The sequence below is a fragment of the Arvicanthis niloticus genome, chromosome 2 (assembly GCF_011762505.2).
Source record: "Arvicanthis niloticus isolate mArvNil1 chromosome 2, mArvNil1.pat.X, whole genome shotgun sequence".
Taxonomy (NCBI): Eukaryota; Metazoa; Chordata; class Mammalia; order Rodentia; family Muridae; genus Arvicanthis; species Arvicanthis niloticus.
The window spans coordinates 142,579,894-142,598,999 of record NC_047659.1 but is presented as its reverse complement, the minus strand read 5'-3'; the positions used below and the strand labels follow the sequence as shown (position 1 = coordinate 142,598,999).

General features: G+C 47.0%; 1 protein-coding gene across 11 annotated transcripts in view; it reads left to right on the top strand.

Moving 5' to 3' along the window:
* Positions 1–19,106, top strand: part of LOC117703469 (uncharacterized) — an 83,260-nt gene that overhangs the window by 36,384 nt on the left and 27,770 nt on the right. For 5 of the 11 annotated variants that reach the window (XR_013109060.1, XR_004606167.2, XR_004606169.2 and 2 more), the window contains 2 exons: positions 6,516–6,657; positions 15,767–15,913. The gene's annotated coding sequence lies outside the window, so the exon portion shown is untranslated. Of the gene's footprint in view, positions 1–4,401; positions 4,467–6,515; positions 6,715–7,402; positions 7,454–15,766; positions 15,914–19,106 lie in introns of all 11 variants that reach the window. The other 6 variants (XR_013109065.1, XR_004606168.2, XR_004606170.2 and 3 more) reach the window with 4 other exon arrangements.

Below are 19,106 nucleotides of genomic sequence, written 5' to 3'. Positions count from 1 at the left end.
TGGTTGGCTCTCCTTGTGCACAGGGAGACCTTCAGTATAGGGCATCTGCTGGGTGTACTCATGCTTTGTCTGGTGGCCTCTGTTGAGTCATGAGCATCCCATGTGACCTATTGTGCGCCCATCACTACAGTGGCTTGAGCATCCATCTCCTGACAAGTCCCCATGCTCCCTCGTGTGACCTTCATGGTCCGGCCCCCATGCCCTGCCCCGGGCTTCTGCAGCCTCTGACCTGCTTCCAGATGCTTCCTCATTTTATTTCCCTGGAACCAGGGAAACAGATTAGGAATCTCTTTCTTTCTGTCAGTACTTTGAGACCTTTTCTGAACATTGTATGCTTTGAACATGTGTTCACCAGCGAATAGACAAGATTTTTTTCATGAATGATGCTTGTGTGTGTACTTTGGAGCCTCTGTGTGTAGCCGTGTCTTCATCTCATTTGGCTAGACACCAAGTTGCTGGGTCGAATGGTGACGTTTATTTCCCTTTCTGAGAGGCAGTTTTCTGAATCACCGATACTGTCGGTGGCTCGTGTGCTCCTCAGGTCCTCCCTGGCACCTGGCATTGCCATCGTCACTGTGGTCTGAGTGCCGCCTGCTGTGCTGCTGCCTTTTTTTTGTATCATTGTGCTTTGTCTTTTAGCTTTTGATTTTAAGATCATTTAGGCTCATAGTAGAGTTGCAGGTGTATTACAGTGTAAGGGTTATTTTTGATGGTTAGCTTGACAGAATCTGGGAGACAAACCTCTGGGTGTATCTGTGAAGGACTTGTTAGACTGGGTTGATTACCTGAGGTAGGAAGACCCATTCTGAATGTATGCAACGCTTTTCCGCTCTTCCGTGGGCTGGGGTCTCAGACTGAGTAAACAGGAGACACTGAGCTGGGTGTCAGTGCTCTCCTCTCCCCGACTGTGGATACAGTGTGACTTGCTGCCTTCTGTTCCTGCCACCAAGGCTTTGTGACCATGATACCTCCCCTTCAAACTATGGGTCACAATAAACCTTGTCTTCTCCAGTTGTATCCATCATATGTTTATTACAGCAATGGAAAAGTAACTGATGTACATAAAGAATTCTCTTACAACTTCTGCCCAGCTCCTCCTAGTGCAGTGGCCCTCAGCTGGGGATTCTTCTACCCCTAGGCTGTCTCAGAGACATTTCTGGGTGCCACATCTTGGGGGTCAGGGAAAGCTACTGACACCTAGTAGGTATAAACCAGGGCTGCTACTAAGTACCCTGGAATGCACAGGACAGCCCCAAGGCAAAGAATGATCAGCTCCCAGATGGAACTGTGCTGAAGATAAGGCCCCTGCACTGCTGCTTACGTGAGATGTGAACTGTGTGCTGTGTGCAGCAAGCACAGAAAGCTGAGGCACTGCCTCCAGCAGTGCTCCACAATGGTTCACTAACACACACACCATGACTGTCCACTGGAAATCTTTCCCTTGAGCCAGGCTCCTACCCAGGGCACATGTCAGCAGTTAGCTCTTGAGTCTCCTTAGTCTTCTTAAATCGTTGACAGTTTCTTGGTCTAGCATTGTTCTACAGAACTTTGATTATTTTTGAGAAAGAGTGCTGAGGTATTTGATAGACTGTCTCCCCAAGTGGCTTTGCCTGCTGCTTCCTCATTATTAATTGGGGCCATGGAACTTTGGGGAGTGTAATCCAGAATCAACGGTCTTCTGTTTGCACTGTAGGAAGACTTCTGTGACGTTTTAGATGGTGTGTGTCAGGGTGCTCACAGTCTATGTTTCTGAAGACTTGTAAGACAGAGACTCCCTTTGTGATTGAATCAAATATACAAATACGCAATATGTTATAATTGTAAATTTTAAAGTCTAATGATCTTATTCAGATATAGTTTACATGTTCTGTGTGGTGCCAACAGTGATCTACAGTAGCTGATTTTTGTTTTGGTTAGTGTTTTCATTTAAGAGTATAGTAAACAAAAGCTCAGAACCAAACAGCCAGGAGCAGATAGAGAGGCAGCAAACACCATCACGTCAGGGGCTTGCAGCACACAGCATGGATGACTGGAGTGTCCAGATTGAGAGAGCAAACAAAGGGCAACCTCATCAAAGTGGTATAATATCCATTAAGTATGTGTGGAGGTTTGAGTAAAACCAGCCCCTGAACCTTATATACTTGGATGTTTGGTCACCAGGAAGTGGAATTGTTTAAAAGGATTACAAGGATTATGAGGTATAGGAAGTGTGGCCTTGTTGGAGTGGGTGTGGCCTTGTTGGAGGAGGTGTGGCCTTGTTCAAGCGAGGTCACCAAGAGTGGGCTTTGAGGTTTCTAAAACTCAAGCAAGGCTCAGCTTCTATCCTGACCAGGATGTAGCCTTCAGCCACTCAACATTCCTGTGCCATGTACACAGCCATGTTCCCCACCATTTTGATAATGGACTAAACGTCTGAAACTATAAGCAAGTCTTCAGTTAAATGCATGTCTTGGTCATGGTGTCTCCTCATAGTAGAACACTGACTAAGATCATATAGCATATAGTTCAGTATGATGTCCATTACATATAGCATACAGTTTACCAGTATAGCGTTATTACTCATGTTATAGTGTTTACTGGTACAGTGTCATTACACATACCATTCAGTTTACAACTTTCACATTTCTGGTTGATAGATTCTAACATAGTTTCATAATTGTGGAACATTCTGCAAGGAATTTTGAAATTTTCTTACCACCTCCAGAATAAATCTCATTGCGACAACCAGTTTCTACTCACTTGGCCTTAGTCTTCTACCCTAAGCAGCTGGGAGCCTGCTTTCTCTCCACCGTGCATAGCGGTGGAACCCTGTGGTTTGTGGTCTTTACTTAGCTTGTCTCCAAGGCTCACCGGTGTTACAGAACACATTAGGTCTTCATCTTGTCTACCTACTTGGCAACTGATAACAATTTATGTTGATTTCCAATTTTTTCAGTTTGAGTAGCGTTGCTTCTGCTGTTTGTGAGGAGTTTGAAGGGTGGGTGTATGTCCTCTTTATGAGGTGCTTTCTCCTCATTGTAGCTTGTCTCCCCCTCCCCACTTGGGGCTGTCATTTGAGGAAAGAGTTTCTCACTTTAATGACATTTTAAAATTATTTTCTTATAAAGAAAATAATATGGATTGTATATTTTGAGGTTTCAAGGCTTCAAGGCTTCAAAAATGTTGCTAACCAAAGCTCACATGGGCTTTTCCTCCTGGATTCCTTTTCTTTTCAGGAACTTTTATGGTGAAGCTCTCAACATTAGCCTTCTAATCCATTTTGTATTAATCTCTGTGCATGGTACAAGACAGGAGTTAGGTCATTAGTTCCTAGTGTCTGTTCATTCTGGCATCACTTTTGAAAAAGCTGTTTTTTCCTGTTGACCTTTGTAAAGACTCATTGGTGATGTATGCGTAGGCCTGTTTCTAGACTCCCACCATGACTTTTATCTATTTCTCCTTGTCGTTTTATTGATTTTTACTCTGTAGCTTGAAGCTGTGTTATTTAGTACATAGACATTTAGGATTATTATATCTTCTCTATGAGCTCAGCCCTTTATCACTGTGAAACGATTGTATCCCTGGTGATGTTCTCCGTCTGACTTTGATGTAGCCACCCTAGCTTTCTGCGACTCCCATTAGTTTTCCACTTTAAACGCATGTGCATGTGCATTAGAGTGTGTTTCTTGTCAGCAGTATATTGTTGGGTCTTGGTGTCTTAGCTGGATTGTTTGGGGCATTTGTGTCGTGTGTAGTCACTGGTGCTGAAGCTGCCGTCCTGCTGCTTGAGTTCATTTGTTATAACTCTTTTCTCTCTGGGTCTTTATCTGCCTTTTCTTGGTTTAATGGAATTTTTTTATGAATTCAGTTTGTCTTAATAGTTTATTAGTTATAATTTGTTTTCTTATTTTAGTGGCATCGCAGGGTTTGATGTTAGTAATATTTTTCTACTTCACAGTGTAGTAAAATTATATTAATATGCTTTCATTATTGTCTCCTGATCTCTTTGCTGTTTTGTTGTCCATTTTACATATACATATATACATACATACATACATTTATGTGCTAGAAAGCCACAATTCATTATCAGTTTTATATAATAGTTGTTTCTTAAAGAGACTTAAGTAATGAGATAAATCTTTACACGTGGGCATCATTTATGCTGATTTTTATTCATTTATGTAAATTTGGATTTCTGTTTGGTGTCATTTTCTTCCTGGTTGGAGGATTTCTTTAATAATTTTTTATAGTTCAACTCTTTTTAAAAATATTTAATAAAGCATTTATTTGTGACTCCTTGTCTTGAGTAGTTCATACTGGCTTCCTGGGCTTGTAGTCGTAGTCCTGCCCCTTGGGAGGCCTGCTCTTGGAGGAGTCCCTGCTCTGGGGTCATACTTAAATAGAGGTCTTGGCTCCTTGCAGGTGACTGAGATGCTGACAACACATATCTTTGGCCTACAGTAGCAGTCTCATCTTTACAGCCCCTGGTGAGAGCCTCTTGTGTTTGCCATGTGGCTCAGTGCTGCCTGCTATCTGTGGAAGGCCTCTTTGGTCAGTGTGTTGTTCCTCAGCTGCAGGCTGCCTCCCTGCTCTCCTGCCTGTCCTAGGACCCAATGACAACGTTCCTTTCCTTAGATAATTGCTGCCACTGACCTGCCCTTTACCGTTGTTGTCTTGACCAAGCCTTCCTGTGCTGTCCGTGCTCCCTCAAAATAGGTTTTGTAGGTCCATCCTGTTTAAAGTCAATCATATTGAAGGTGGAAGAATAATCATTGGAGATTCAAGGAAGTGCCTGATATAAAGCAGTTCCCTCAGTGTAGTTCCTCATGCTCCAGATCTTGAGAGGACCAGCAGGTGCTCTCTGGATCTCCCCACCCTACACCCACTCAGGGTTTTCTCCCAAGTCTGTGTGGGCCTAAAGAACTAGTAAGCACCGGAGGGTAAAGGCTTTCCCCTGTCACTTTACTCTGACTGCCAGGCTGTGAGATAAAGTCCCAGTTACTAGAGGGCTTTGACTGACATTAGAGCAGCTCTGACGGCCCATGGTTGTCTCTGTCCTCTTGGATAAACATGGCTGGCTTTCCTTTGCTTCAGAGCCCTCTTGCTTTTAGCACAGCACCTACAACATAGCATCCTGTAGTCAGCACCTATCAGGTAACCAACTGTGGGGGTCTATCTCCATAGTTACATTGTTGCCAGGGGACCATGGGAAGTCTTGAGCCACAGTGATAAGGGCATCCTGGCAGTCATGGAGGTGGCTGTCTGACTTTCAGAGGATGCATGTTTATTCAGTTCTTTTTTTACTTACACATTTCTTAAAAATTATAAACTATAAAGAAGTAGCTAAAATTTAAAGGCTTCATGTTAATCAGTGAGCTTTGAGCCCTGTGTGACTGTAGATGGATTTTGTCGTAAAGAACAGACATTTTACTTCAGAACGACTCAAATTGTTCTTATTTTTGGAACATCAGAGTGACTAATGTGACAGAGGCCATTCATCCTGGCAGTTAGGCCTTTTGTATTTCTTGAGTTTTGCCAAAGTGCTGGTTGCTAAGAAATACCTAATCAGAAGATGCCCTTTGGATTAGAACAATCCCAGTCATTAGTTCCTCTCACCTGTGATCTCTGTGAACTGATCTTGATTTTTCTTGCTCTTTCTGCCTCTCTGTGATTGCTGTTCTGGAAGAAAGCATGCTACGGCACACTCTGTCATTGCCTTTCTCCCCACCCCCACCACACAGTAAAGAGGAGGAGGATGACTGAGTGGTGGGCTTGCCAGGCCTGACAGTTGCCCTGCTCCCCATTCTTTGCACTCATGGTGAATGGCAAGATGCTTCAGAAAGTTCCAGAAATCTGAGGCCTTAGAATTTGATCATTTTAGCTGAAGAGAGAAAAAGAAGCTTTCCGTTTAGCTCCCATATTAGTTTAAAATATTCATATGAATGTGACACGGTGCTTTTAAAAAGGCCCACGTGGATGTTTCGAGGCTTTGAATGGATTCTCTTCGTAAATGAATCACCATTTACAGTGCTGCGGCAATTATATATTTGTGTTAAATTTAATGTGGTGTACTGGAGCTCGAACGGTCTTTTGTTTAATGCTTTGCCTTAGAAACAATTGGGATGCGTGGATTGTGGGGGAGTGCATTTGTGAAAGAATTATTTATAATGTATACATCCCGGCTGGAATTTAAATAAGCACAACCCATAGGTCTGGCAGAGAAGCCATTAGCTGTAATGGCTTTTGGACGCTGGCCCAGCATGCAGACTTCTTGGTCCTTTCTCCATTTGTATATGGCTTGTTATAATAGAGCTGTCATCCTCTCTTCCTTTTATGTTTTATATTGCTGTGTGGCTTACTAGCTCTTTAAGCCTGTCTGTAGCATAAATACTCAAAATGGGAAATGATTTTTAAACTGCATTTGTCTAATTTTCTTGATGAAGTATTTTAGTAAGAAAAGCTAGAAACCATTAGTATATACCATGTCAGATGCTTGGCTTATTCTTAATAGAATTCTCTCTGTCCCATTGCCGTAGAGCCCACTGTGTGGACTGAGCTGATGGAGCAAATCCCTTCCCTGTTGCTTTCTTGCAAGAAAGCAGGTTGGATGTTCCTGTGATGGTCTCCCAGTACGTTGTGCCTGTTGTAGCGCGGTACCTTGAGGATCCAGACAACCAGGTTTGAGCATTGCCACCTTAAGATCTCATTTGCAGATTCCCTCCTGCTGTGTCTCAGGTAAAAAAGCCTTGGTGGAGTTAACGGCCTGAAGCAGGTCTTGTCATCTCATGGAAGAAGCAGACTGTATTCCTTCCAGTGAAGAAAGTTATCTCCAACTTGTATTATGGATATGTTGAGACACGCCAGTAGACAGAGAATACAAGTTGCTCATTAACACTTTCCCAGGCGTTGGCGTTTATCTCACCCAGATGGGCTCCATCACAGAGGAAAACATTTCCGGACACCTCTCACCTCAACCATCAATATGTTAGCATGGCTCTCTCAGAAATGCAGAGCTGGGGATGTAGCTGAGTGGTGGAGCCCTTGCCTAGAATGCACAGTGCCCTATCTTCAGTACTCTGCATGCAAGTATAGAAACAGATGTGCCGTTGTAAAACGCGCCTCTGCTCTTACTACTTAGCCTGGCCAGTATCTCGTCGGTGTGTGTCTTGTTCGGGGCTCTGTGTTTGAGGCAGGCCAGCCTCCCACTGGTTATGTAGTGAGTGCTGAAGTTGGCCTGTGCCCTCCTCCCTCAGCATCTTGAGTGCTAGATCATGGACCTTCACCATCATAGCTATGATGAAATTTGACTTTTCCAGATGGTCCATTTGGGTGTAAATACAAACAAGGTTGCCACATTGGGCTTATGTGAGTTTCTTAAGTCTTTGAAGATGGTAAAAACTGTGCCTCTCCCCTTCTCTCCTAGCTGTGTATTGGCTGAAGAGCCCAGGTTGTCCCGCTGACTGTCCCATCCCAGGTGGGTGGTTGGGTGTGTAGCCTTAAGAGTCTCTTCATCCCGGGTGTTCTCTATAAACTAGGCACTGAGTGGAGATGGGGCCTGTCTCTGTCCTGGTCAGGTGGGCGAGTGAGAGCTCCAGGGGCTTCTCTATCAGATGCTGAGCGTGGCTTCTCGGTGCCAGTGATGTCACCCATGTGACCACTGCTCATCAGTGTGAGCAGCTGTGGTAGTCCTCATGGAGACCTCTGTTCCTTTGTAAGCTGTATGGTTCTGACTCTTGAATTCTGTCCTGTCCTGCTCCTTGGTGTAATGCTTGGACATCTTCAGAGGAGAGCTTTCTCTCCCAGCTGCTTGAGAGCTCTCAAAATCTAATGATATAGGTCGGTGAGACAGATTCTTGATTTTCTTTCTTTATTTCCTGGTTTTCAGGATAATTAGTGGCGTCCATCTTAAGTCATCTCAGATGGCCACTGATGCATCCTCATTGGTTAGTGTCAGGATTCTGAGAGCATCGAGGCTTCATCATGGAGCCTGGGCTTCAGCCAGCATGGGCTTTGCTCTTTGTGATAATCCAGTTGTTTTGGCTCTGGCTGTAGGAGCCATTATTCTAGAGTCCTCCTGACATTTCTAGTAGACTGATAGTCTACCTCTAGCTACAACTGACTGCTTCTTTAAAGAATCCATGTTCTTTTACCAGGGAAATGATGAGAAACCAGAACATGGGTACCAGGGCGCTCCTGGCTGTGAACTCAATTATTGCATCCAGTGACCAGTAAAAGTCCTCTCAGAGATGAAAGGGCTCTTACTCTTGGGTTTCCTATTGGTGTATATTGTTTTCACCTTGCACAGTGTGAGTCTCATGTGGTAATTGACACATATGTTAGTGTTTAACCCTACATCACTGCATATAGTTGTGTGTGTGTGTGTGTTTTGCTGGGTCCCACTCCTGCCTGCTAGACAAGTGTTCTGCATTGAATGAGCTGCATCCCCAGGCCTTGTTCTACTGTGGGTCTTTCTAAGCTGCCCAGCTTGGCCTTGAACTTTTGACCTTCTTGCTTCAGCCTCCGGTTAGTTGAGAAAACAGGCATGTCCCACCAGGCCTGACTGGCTCTCCTGTCCTTTGTTGTTGCTTGTTTGTGATTGGGTTTTAATACAGCATCTCTTCCTTCTGGTTCATCCCTGCAAACCTCCCACATACCTTTCCCACTCTCCTCTAAACCATGGCCTCCTTTTCATCATTCATTTATTGCCTGCATTTCCTTGTATATATTCCCAGATATAATCCTTGAGTCCATATTCTGCTTTTTTGAGACAAGATCTCACCAAGTTGCTCAGGCTGGTTTTGAACTCTTGGGCTCCAGTGATCCTTGTGCCTTAGGATTCTGAACAGCTCTGCTCTGCTGTGGTGAACACATGCTTGTCTTCCAGAGGAGCTGGAACTTTGACATTTTGACTCCAACTCATTTAAAATGTTCACCCAATTTCCAAACTAAGACTTACTATTTGAAGAAGTCTGATTTGCCTACCTGCCTGCCTGCCTGCCTGCTTCCCTCTCTCCTTCCCTTTTTCTCTCCCTCCTCCCTCCTTCCCTTCCTCCCTCCCTTCCTTCCCTCTGGTTCCCTCTTCTCTGGGACTGCTTCCTCAAGCTTTGCCAGTCTTGTTGCTTTTCAGTAGTGCCCTGTGTCCTGCACCCTCTCTTTCTCAGGTGTCTCTGCCTCTCCTCTTGTTTCTCTGCCTGCTTTCCTGCGACTCCTATGTTCTGTGCTTGGAACAGTGGCTCAAGTGGGGCTTACTCCCGTTTCCTCCAGTGTCAGCCTCTGGGGATGGGGACAGCACGTGGACTCTTGAGCACTGGGAAGCCTTCTGCTCTTGCCGAGGGGATCAGAAGGACTGCTCAGGGGCTGATTGTGCTGCTGGTGCAAACCTGAAGACCCAAGGTCAGGACTGGGAACCCATGTAGAAAGGCTGGATGTGGAGGAACACATCTGTAACCCCAGCACTCCTGCCGTGTGATGGAAACTGAGAACAGGAGACTCACTCAGAAACTCAAGAGCTAGCAACCCCAAGTGCATGCAGCCCAGTGGCAGAAACAAGAGGATTGCCTCAAAAACAAGAGTAGAAGAGAGAACCAACTCCTGAAATGTCGCCAGCTTTCACACACATGCCACAGAATGCATGCACACACACGCACGCACACACGCATGCACGCACGCACAGTGAAGGATGCCTCTGTCCTTTCTATTCGTATTGGTAGATTTGAGAGATGACTTTCTGTATAGGATGTGAGTGTTTTAATTTTTAATGACACTATGTTTAGATTTTCAAGAAATTCTAAACATTTAGTTTGTGGTTTTTCTTGATCTGCTGTTCTTAAAAGGGACAGCAGTCATTTTTAACTGTTACCCACTATGACAGAATGCAATGGAGTTTTCGGATAAGGAAGGAGCCATGGGTATTTTGATTATCTTTGCATTTTCTCTCACAGGAGTCTGATCATAATGTGGAGTGGCTCCTTCCATTCATTCATTTGCTCTGACAGTTTCTGAGTGCCCATTAGGAGCCAAGCCTGTTGTGCCTGTGGAGGAAGAGATGAGCAGGACCGATTTCCGCCCTCAGCAAGCTCGTCTGAGGGACACAGCATCCACCTGTTTCTTCATCATCCCCACTGGCAGTCATTTTGCCGGTGTCTGTGCAGTCAGCCATGTGAGCGCTCACTCTTGCTCCTCTGTTGGCTGTTCTTTTTCTCATGGTGTGGTCTTTAAAAGGAGACCATGTGCAGGGATGTGACCGTCTCTTGACCTCAGTTACCTATCTTTCCCATATGTTTTGCTCCAGAAGGGTTGAGGCAGAAGTATGCTTTGCTTCTAGGATTGAACCTGCTGAGTCTGCTGAGGAGACATATCAGTGACTGGGAGGTTCTTCGTACTGGCAGTCCCAGCTGCTTCCCTGTGCACACCAGGGTGTCCCCTCACCACCTGCTGTGCCCCTGACATCCCACTGCAGCTGGCCTTCAGCCCTCACTGTCCTGCCTTCCTCTATTCTCTGCTTCCACCTGGCCTTTCCTCGGACCCACAGCCCCGTCATGTCTACCTTCATGCACGTCTATCCTGCTGCTGTGCTTTCTGCCACCATCTTGTCAGATGCACTGCACCTTCCTGTTCCTTGGTGGCTTTTGCCGCCCTGGCTCTGCTTCTTCAGCTCTTGTCTGCTGAGCTTGGCTGTGGGAGGGAGACCTATCATGCACTGATTGGTGCCGTTGGAAATTTATGGGCTCCAATCGCCGTTGGACGTGCAGCACTGCATGGCAATCCTTTTCCCTGCCCCTCATCAGCTGTTTCTCCCATTATCCTTGGCAGTTTCCGTAGACCTTTGCCATTCTCATTAGGCCTCTCACCTTGCCCTGCCTTTCGCCAAGCAAGTGACCTTGCCTTTTACATCACGGAGAAAATAGAGGCCTTCAATCTTCATCCCCTATCGCAATGAACAGAACACTGTCTGATGTATTCAATTCCCCTGAGCTATAGCCCGGGAACTCTGGAAACCTTTCCCCCTCCCCTCCACATCCAGTCAGACCCATGCCATGTCTCCATTGTCTCCATCATGAATGCATAACCCCAAAGACACCCCTCTCCTCCTGCCCTTCCTCCTTCAAAACCAGAGCTATGAGAAAGTTGACTGTACTGAGTAGATTCAGAGAGCTGTGTCCTCCACCCTTATCCCACCCCACAATTAACCTCATGAGGGCCTGATCACTGGAGCCAGCTTGTCTCTCTCAGTGCCCTTCTCCTCTCATAATAGGTGCTGGTTCTTTGAAAGAGCACTCACTGTACTGCTGACAGTGCCCAGAGGCCCTTCTTGGTCAGAGTTCTGGTATGACATGGGTGGGTTTGCCTCAGGCTAGAGTAGGAACCTTATTCTGCCACTGGGTGGGAGGTCTTAGCAGTGACCCAGTCCCACAGGTAAGGAGCATTACCTGCATCTCTGGGGGAGTACCTGAGTCCTGCAGCTGTCCTCACACAGCTGCTCCTTGGCTGCCCTGGACGCCAGATCCTGGGCTCCGTGTCTGCTGTGGGCACTTCCTGTCTATTCTACCAGCCTGCTGAGTATGGCACCTGCCACTCACTTCTTCTCTCTTGCTTCAGATGACAGGAAGCTAGGGTGTGGGAAATGAGGCTGTAGCTAGGTACCAGACCAGGCACTCGGAGCCTCACCTGTCTGTCTGGGAACTGTCTACTCTAGAGTATCCGTGAACTCCCTGCCTGTCATCAAATCCAAGTCCTTCTCTGTAGGAACCTTTATGACTTAGCCCAGGATCTGGCACCTGGCTGCAGTCTACTGAGGTTCTGTAGAGCTGGGCAACTGGGAAGCCTCTGTTCTCAGCAGGCCTCACCCAGCCCTTCTGCCCCATCTGACCATCCCTTGACACATTTTCACTCTGCCTACTCTCAGCTTGTGGCGTTTCTGTGCCTCAGTTTTCCTCCTCTTTGCTTCCTGGCTTTGACCTCATCTCCTGAAGCAGATCTCCTTGAGGGAGGGTCTGAGGTAGCCTCTGTCTTCCCCTGCCTCTGCCTGGGCCTGTGCTCAGGGCAGCTGGTAGACGTGCAGCTATTGAACTCAGCTAATCGGCTCAGTGGAAGATGCAGTGCTCTTGTTTTAAAAACAGTTTCAATTTTAAAATTATCTTGACAAATTTAATCACTTGAGAGAAGGACCATAAAATAAACACTAGTCTCCTCCCGATTTATGTAACAAGTGTTTGTGGTTGTGTTTGGCAGTCCTTTGCTTTTGCAGCTGAGGTTCCAGCAGTGGTGACAAGTGCTCTGTGCTCCCTCCTGCTGCAGAGCGCCACCGTCCTTTGCAGCTGACTGTACTGAGTAGATTGTCATAGTCATCCACTTGTGAAACGGGCTCTTAGTGGGGTTTTGACACCATGCACAGTGCATGGCCGTGCCCGCTGAACTGTGCCTGCTCCTCCCTCTGAGACACAGCAGCACACCGGCTGTGCAGCTCTCGGCTGTTGCATTTGTACCCCCGGCTCCCACCTGAGCCTGTTCACCTGTTGTCAGCCTCTTTGAGATCTCTGCTTGATCTGCCTTCCAGGTGCCACTGTTGCTACTTTGGGGTTTTGAGATTGGAACTGGATGCCTGTCATCATTTACTGCTGCTCCACCAGATGATGTGAAGGAAACATCACCAGATGTGTCCCTTGATCTTCTTAGGGCCTCAGGCTGGGATTCTGTACACACCCCTTCTTGTCCTGTGGCCAGGGTGACTTTGGGGACAGCAGGAGGCAGCATCCATTTGAGCATCATGTACCCTGACTCCTTTTCTCAGCTCCGCATCTTGAGAGGCCTTTTACGCTTTGCCAGGCCTCCCTGATGACTTCTTTATAGTGGTGCCAACGTGTATGTGGGTGACCATGGTGGAGGTTACTCTCCTTACTGTAGTCAACCAGTTACCTGAGTTAGGCAGCACCTTTCTGTTAGATTGGGTTATTTTAGGTGACCTCTTCCAGCCGTTACAAACATAATCAGTCAGTACATTTGAGGTCTCCAGGCTGTTGGTAGGTTAAATGTAGTAAATGCATTGTTGTTTGCTTGCTTGAGTTGAGACAGGGTCTCATTCTGTAGCCTGGGCTGGCCTGGAACTCACAGTGGCCCTGTTGCTTCAGCATCTGAGGTACTAGAATAATGGACATGACCCCCACCACACACATATACACACCTTAACACACTTTTGACTTATGATGCTTCCACCTTGTGGCTTTATCCAGAGCTGTCCCAACACTATTTGGGACCTTTCTTTGTATTAGCATCTAGTCTCACAGGTGAAGAGACTGAAGCTCAGGTAGTGAACCATGAAGCTGGAGTCAGGAAACTTCCAGTGTCACCCTCCGCCAAACTCATTAACCCAGGCCTGGGTTCTTCCCCACTGCTGTCCCCTGGGCCTCAGACAGCTGAGTGTTGGTGCACTTGTTTGCTTTGTGTTGTATCTTAGGCATTCCTGGATCTGCCACATGGCTCCAGGGAGAACACAAGTGAGAGGCAGCCTGGCTTCCAGGGCTGCTGCCAACTGGGCTGGGGTAGTAGTGCCCTCTGCCCTGCCTGATGGCTTTCCTGTCTCCTCTGGTTTGGTTGTTGGTAGACTGGGCAGCATCAGTGATCACCCTTGCTTTCTGTGATCTTCCTAAGCAATGGTTCCCTAGGCACGGTCCCCACCTCCCCTTCTCTTTTCTGTATGTAGGGCCAGGAGCCCCTTATTCAAGCTTATCCTTTGGACCCACTGGAGGTCCCACTCTGATACCACATCAGAATTTTGTCATTTCTGTGCTCTTAAGCCCTTGATGGCACTCAATGGTAGGTGTATTGGTGCGCAGAGGTCTTAGTGACCTCTAACCTTTCCCAAGCTCGCCTCAGCTCACCCTCAGTGCCTGCTGCATGCAGGTCCCCTTGCTTCTTTCACATGCTCAGAGCTCATCTCTGTCCCTTTAAGTGTGCTCTTCTATGAACCCAGACTCTCTTTCCCCTTGCTGCTGTTTTTGTTTGCTGGGATGACTGTAACAAAAGACCTAGCAGCTCAAAGCCCTGGACCTTTGAGCTCATAGCTCTGCAGACAGAGGTCCCAGGAGAACCCACCCTTCCCAACCAGCCTCTCCAACCATTCTCCCTAGCCAGCCTCCCCCACCAGCCTCCCCCATCAGCCTCCCCAACCAGCCTCTGGTGATTGTGCCACTGGATGCTGCCTCCAAAGTCCTTCATATGTTCTCTTCTTGTCTTTCACTTGTCAAATGCTTGTGGTGACATTTATGACCACCATGCTGATCCCGGCCGACAGCAGGTCCTTAATTACGTCGTTTAATATCCTTTTCAAAAGAAGCTTTGGTGGTCATCCGTTCTTCATCACCAAGTCATGACACCTATAACCCAGTGTCAAAGAAGAAAGGTATATTTGGGCTCTTGGATTCAGAGGGTTTGTGTCATGGCAGTTGCTCTGTTGCTTTGGGACCTGTGTGGGGTAGAACATTTTAGCAGGGAGTGAGTGTGGAACAGAGCAGCTCAGTTGGTGAGCAAGATCAAAACTCTAATGTTCATAGCCGCATAGTCTAGAGGTTGACATGGAGATACCTTTGGAGTGCACCAACTAACCACTGCACCTGGCTGCTTCTGTCTTTGGATATCTGTCTCTGTGTCCCCTGCAACTGTCCAGTCCCTCATGCCCTCTGTGTGTCTTTGGTGGCCAATTGTGAATATCCTGCCATGTCTGCACTGTGTTCTATGTGTCTTCCACAGTCACCTGTGAGAGTTCTGACTCCCTCCTGGTGTACCCCCTGTGTATTTGGTATGCCCCCAAGGGAGTATTATCCATCCAGGCTGGCCTAGAGCCGGTTCTGTGTTTCATAGCCTCCTCTTGTCTTTAGCTCCTGGCACATGGTAGCTCCTCAGTCAGGTTGACACTTGGTCCATTTTAGGATCCAGTCTTGTCACCTTGCCTAGGTCATTACCTTTCTTGACACAGATAGCCAGGAGGCCCCCATCCCTTGCAGCTATGTTCTACCTTGCCCATCTCCTGTGCTCATCTCTCGTTGGCTGCACTTCCCTGGATGCTCTTGTTTTGGAGCACCGTCTTCCTGCCCTCAGGTCAGAAGCCCTAGTGTCATGTACCCTACTATGGACTGATCATCTGTGAGGATGTCTGCTCACTTCTGGGACCCATTACAATTTTGTTGCCTTCCTCTCCCAACAATGAACTGTTCTGTATAAAAATGGGAATTTTAGGTGCTTTCATTTAAAAAAAAAAAAGTGTCTCTAGCTGCCTTTGGTCCCTTTGCACCTGATGCCGATCCACTCCACAGTGGCCAAGGGTAAGAAGTATCTTATTCCTGTAGCATGCTCCGCTGTGGCGAGGCTCTTCCAGACAGCTCAGGTCTTGGGTATGGTGGGCCAGGTTTGCACAGTAGCAGGAGTAAGTGCTGGCTTTCATTCTGACACCTGTTGCAGTGGGCCAGATGTGTATCCGTTCAACAAGCCCCAAGAGAATAAAATGTCCTATCACCTGTTGCCTGTGCTAAGGGTGTGCTGAGGACAACGAGCAATTCAGACATGGTGCTACCGTCCAGTGTCACTCTCTAGAAGTCACATGACAATTATGAATCATACATAACAAAATGTACATATGGGAGGAATGGTTGCACCAGGAGGCTAGGCCTCCCTCAGACAAGGGATCAAAGAGCAGACCTAGAAGAATATGGAGAGCCACTTTGGGAGGCCTGTCTCCATCCTGAGAAGGCATCCACCCTATCTCCTGTTTCACCTTCCACCATTTTCCCTCCAGGTCAGAAAATCCAGCCAGGAAGTGCTACTGGCCCTTCTGGAGCAAGGTCTCATTTCCCACTGTGACATTGAAGGCAAAGTATGTCCCGCTCTGCTGGAGCAGTCTACCCCCAGCCGGCTGTGATGAATGCAGAACAGAAGCCATGAAGTAAGTCTTCCTTGGGGGTGGCTTGCACAGCTGGCAGCTAATGCAGGACTTGAATTCTCACAAGAGTTGACCTTTGGTCAGAACCATCTTGAGTAAGGTGGTCAGAGCTCCTTCAGGAACAGTTCGTGGCTAACCGGGACCCTGGCTTTAGACATGCTCATACTTGGAGTAGCAGGGCCGGAGAGGTCTCAGCCAGGTGAGTGTCAGTCACTGTTCACTCACACTGCTCACACTGCTGCTGGGCGGGATGCCGAGTCTCACAGGAAAGCTCAGCCCAGGGGTGTGGGGCCTGCGATGGTGTATGAGGTAATATGTTACACAGAAAACCTTCAAAACATCTAATGTGTTTTATAAATGACCAGGAGGTGTGTGAGCAGCCAGCAGTCCTTGATGAATGGGTGTGGCAGCACACTTGCAGAGCCCAGGGCGTGTGCTCAGCACCCACTGGGCCTGCCATGTTGGTTTTTCCTGTAGCATCTAGTGGTTTCAGGCTGCATATCATTATTAAGGGACTGCGTAGCCAGCAGGGCTTCCTCCTTTCCTTCTTGGTAGGTAGTGAGCAGTGCTAGCTTTTGTTGTACTTACCGAGCGCCACAGCCGGCCTTGCTCATTCTCTGTGTTCAGGGACCATCATGGGTCATCTCATTGCCTTTAGCTGCCTGCCCCTTCTCTGCCCTGTACAGATAAGGCTTGTGTGCTTGACCCCTTCTGCGAATTACAGTTCAGAGTTGCAGGATCGGTCCAGCCTTTTAGGAAATAGTTTTGCATAAATGGTTTTAAAATCCTAAGCCTGGATGATGAGAACAGGGTGAGCAGATAACTAGTTTCTTGTTCAGAAAGGAATGATGTGAGAGAGAGGAATTATATTCTTCCCCAAAGTGCAAAAGCATTATACGCCATGTAGCTAAAAAATTATATTGCAGTGTCAGAACATTTGGCAATTATTCTTCATCTATATAAAAGTTTTTTTCAACTATGCATTAAAGGTCTGAATTTTTAAACTAATTTAATTTTTTGCATATTCCATATGTTTATAAGATGAATCAGTCTGAGGAATAATTGATTATTAAAATTCAAATTCTCCGGGGTTCTTTTATAAATTTCAAGTTTCTCTGCAAGAAATTTAATTTACTTTGCAAAACGAACCTGGATAATAGCATTTAGTTGAGGTTTACAGTTGAGCAGTGAGCTTTGCCAAGTAGATCTCTGTTTCCAAGGTCACAGTAGATCTCTGTTTCCAAGGTCACAGCTGGCAGTCAAGCATCTGACCCCTAAAGATTGGCAGTGCCAGGAGACCAGCGCTAACAGCATTCCTGCAGGATTCTTAGGTTATTCTGTCTCCAAATATTCCATTCTTGTCAGCAGTGTCTGTCCCACTCTTTCCCCAACCATTTGGAATATAAGACAAGCCTTCCATAAAAAATCCCCACAGGGCATTTGCAGAAGAAATTGGTTTCTGGTTTGTGACTTGAAGCCCTACTGTGCACCCCTTAGCTCGGTTCTCTTTTGTGTGTCTGGAGGGCTTGCTTGTCTTTCCTTGGATCCCTACAGGAGAAGAAGGTCATGGGTGCTTTAGCCCAGCTGTGCTGTGGTCCTGTTCTTTCCCTGGAGCCTGGAAGTTAGGGGTCCTGAACACCAAGCGCTTAGGGGCTGTCGCTGTCAGTTGAACTGAGATGCGGATGTAGCATGCAGGTGTTTATTTGAGGAGGAAAGGCTCACCCATGTGTTGTGGGGCTCCCAAGGAGAATGTGTCTGCTTCCATGGGTAGTCCCCCAAACTCTTCAGGAAATACTCAGGGAGCCCCTGGCTTACAGATGATGGAAGCAGACTGGGCTGGGCAGTGCCTTCTGCTCAGGGTTCTCAGTGGACTCTGTGCTTGAATATTGGGACATCTGTATATACATAAGCACATGCCAACTCAGAAGGAGGCCGCTCTGCAGGGAAGGACTTGTCCCATGGATAACACACACATCTGTCTTTTCCTCAGCTTTCCTTCTCATTGGGAATCCTAATCAGTCAATTAGGATAGCAGCAGCTTAGGTGCCTGCATGATTGGGACCATTTGCTAGCCTACTGGTCCATTTAGACCATGTGGCCTTCCTGTGGGGACAAGGGCTCAGTTCTTGGCTTGTCACCTGTGTACTCACCATGCTTTGTTTACGTCTTTCCCGTTGACACCTGACCACTGTTAGTGACACCCTCCTCTCTGGGATCACAGGCTGCTGCCTGTCCATCTCCTTTCACTTAGCAGTTGAGTTATGAAGTCCCATTTACCTGCCCCTTGAAGTGGCAAGCTCTGACCTGGGGTCACTGTGGCCTTGTGCCATCAGCACCCAGCACAAGGCCAAGCCCAGAGTCAGTGCTGAATAAATGTTAGTTGTCGGATGAATGGATTGGTAAAAACTGGGAGAGCTATGTCTTGTAATTATATCTAGACAGGATAAACAGGCCCCTGGAGACCAATTATAATTCCTCTTGCTTGCAGGGAGGCCATTAGCATTCTGCGATTATAACTAATTGTCAGAAGCCTGGTTTTCTCTCAACACGTTTTCACAGTAAGGCTTCCTCATTTTTTGTCGTCATCCCTATTTTGAGCTCACTTTTATTTGTGCATTTATTTAAGAAGAATGCTGTGGTTATGGGCTGTAAAGAATAGTTGGCTCCAAGCAACTCCGTGAAGATCGTCATTCCACACATGTGGTTCCCAGGGCTGCTGGGATGTCATGTCTTGTCACTGTGTGCTGCCGTCTAATGACTCTGGATTTGTCTTAGATGGTGTAGTAATAAGGTCATGTGGGTGTGGTGGTCGGGAGGAGTGGAAAGAGACACAGGGAGCTCTTTAGTTGCCCGTTGCCCTGGATACAGAGGTCTCATATCCTCATTTATTGTGGCTGTCACTGAACAACTATGCTAAGCATTACATCAGAAGCATGTGTCCTCAGAGTTTGAGGACAGAGGCCTTTTCCTTATTTGTGTTCTGGGCTTGGATTACCCTTCCCTTCTCTCACCCCAACTAGGTTTCTGTGTGTGTGTGTGTGATGCTCCTCATGTCTGTGTAAAATTCTCAACAGAAGATGGCTATATTACTCACCAGGAAGTCTTTATTGTACTATGGCAGTGCTGTGTCCCTGAGAGAGACAGAGCTTGAAGAGAAAATGCTGCCTTTCCTCCCTCCCTCCCTCCCTCCCTCCCT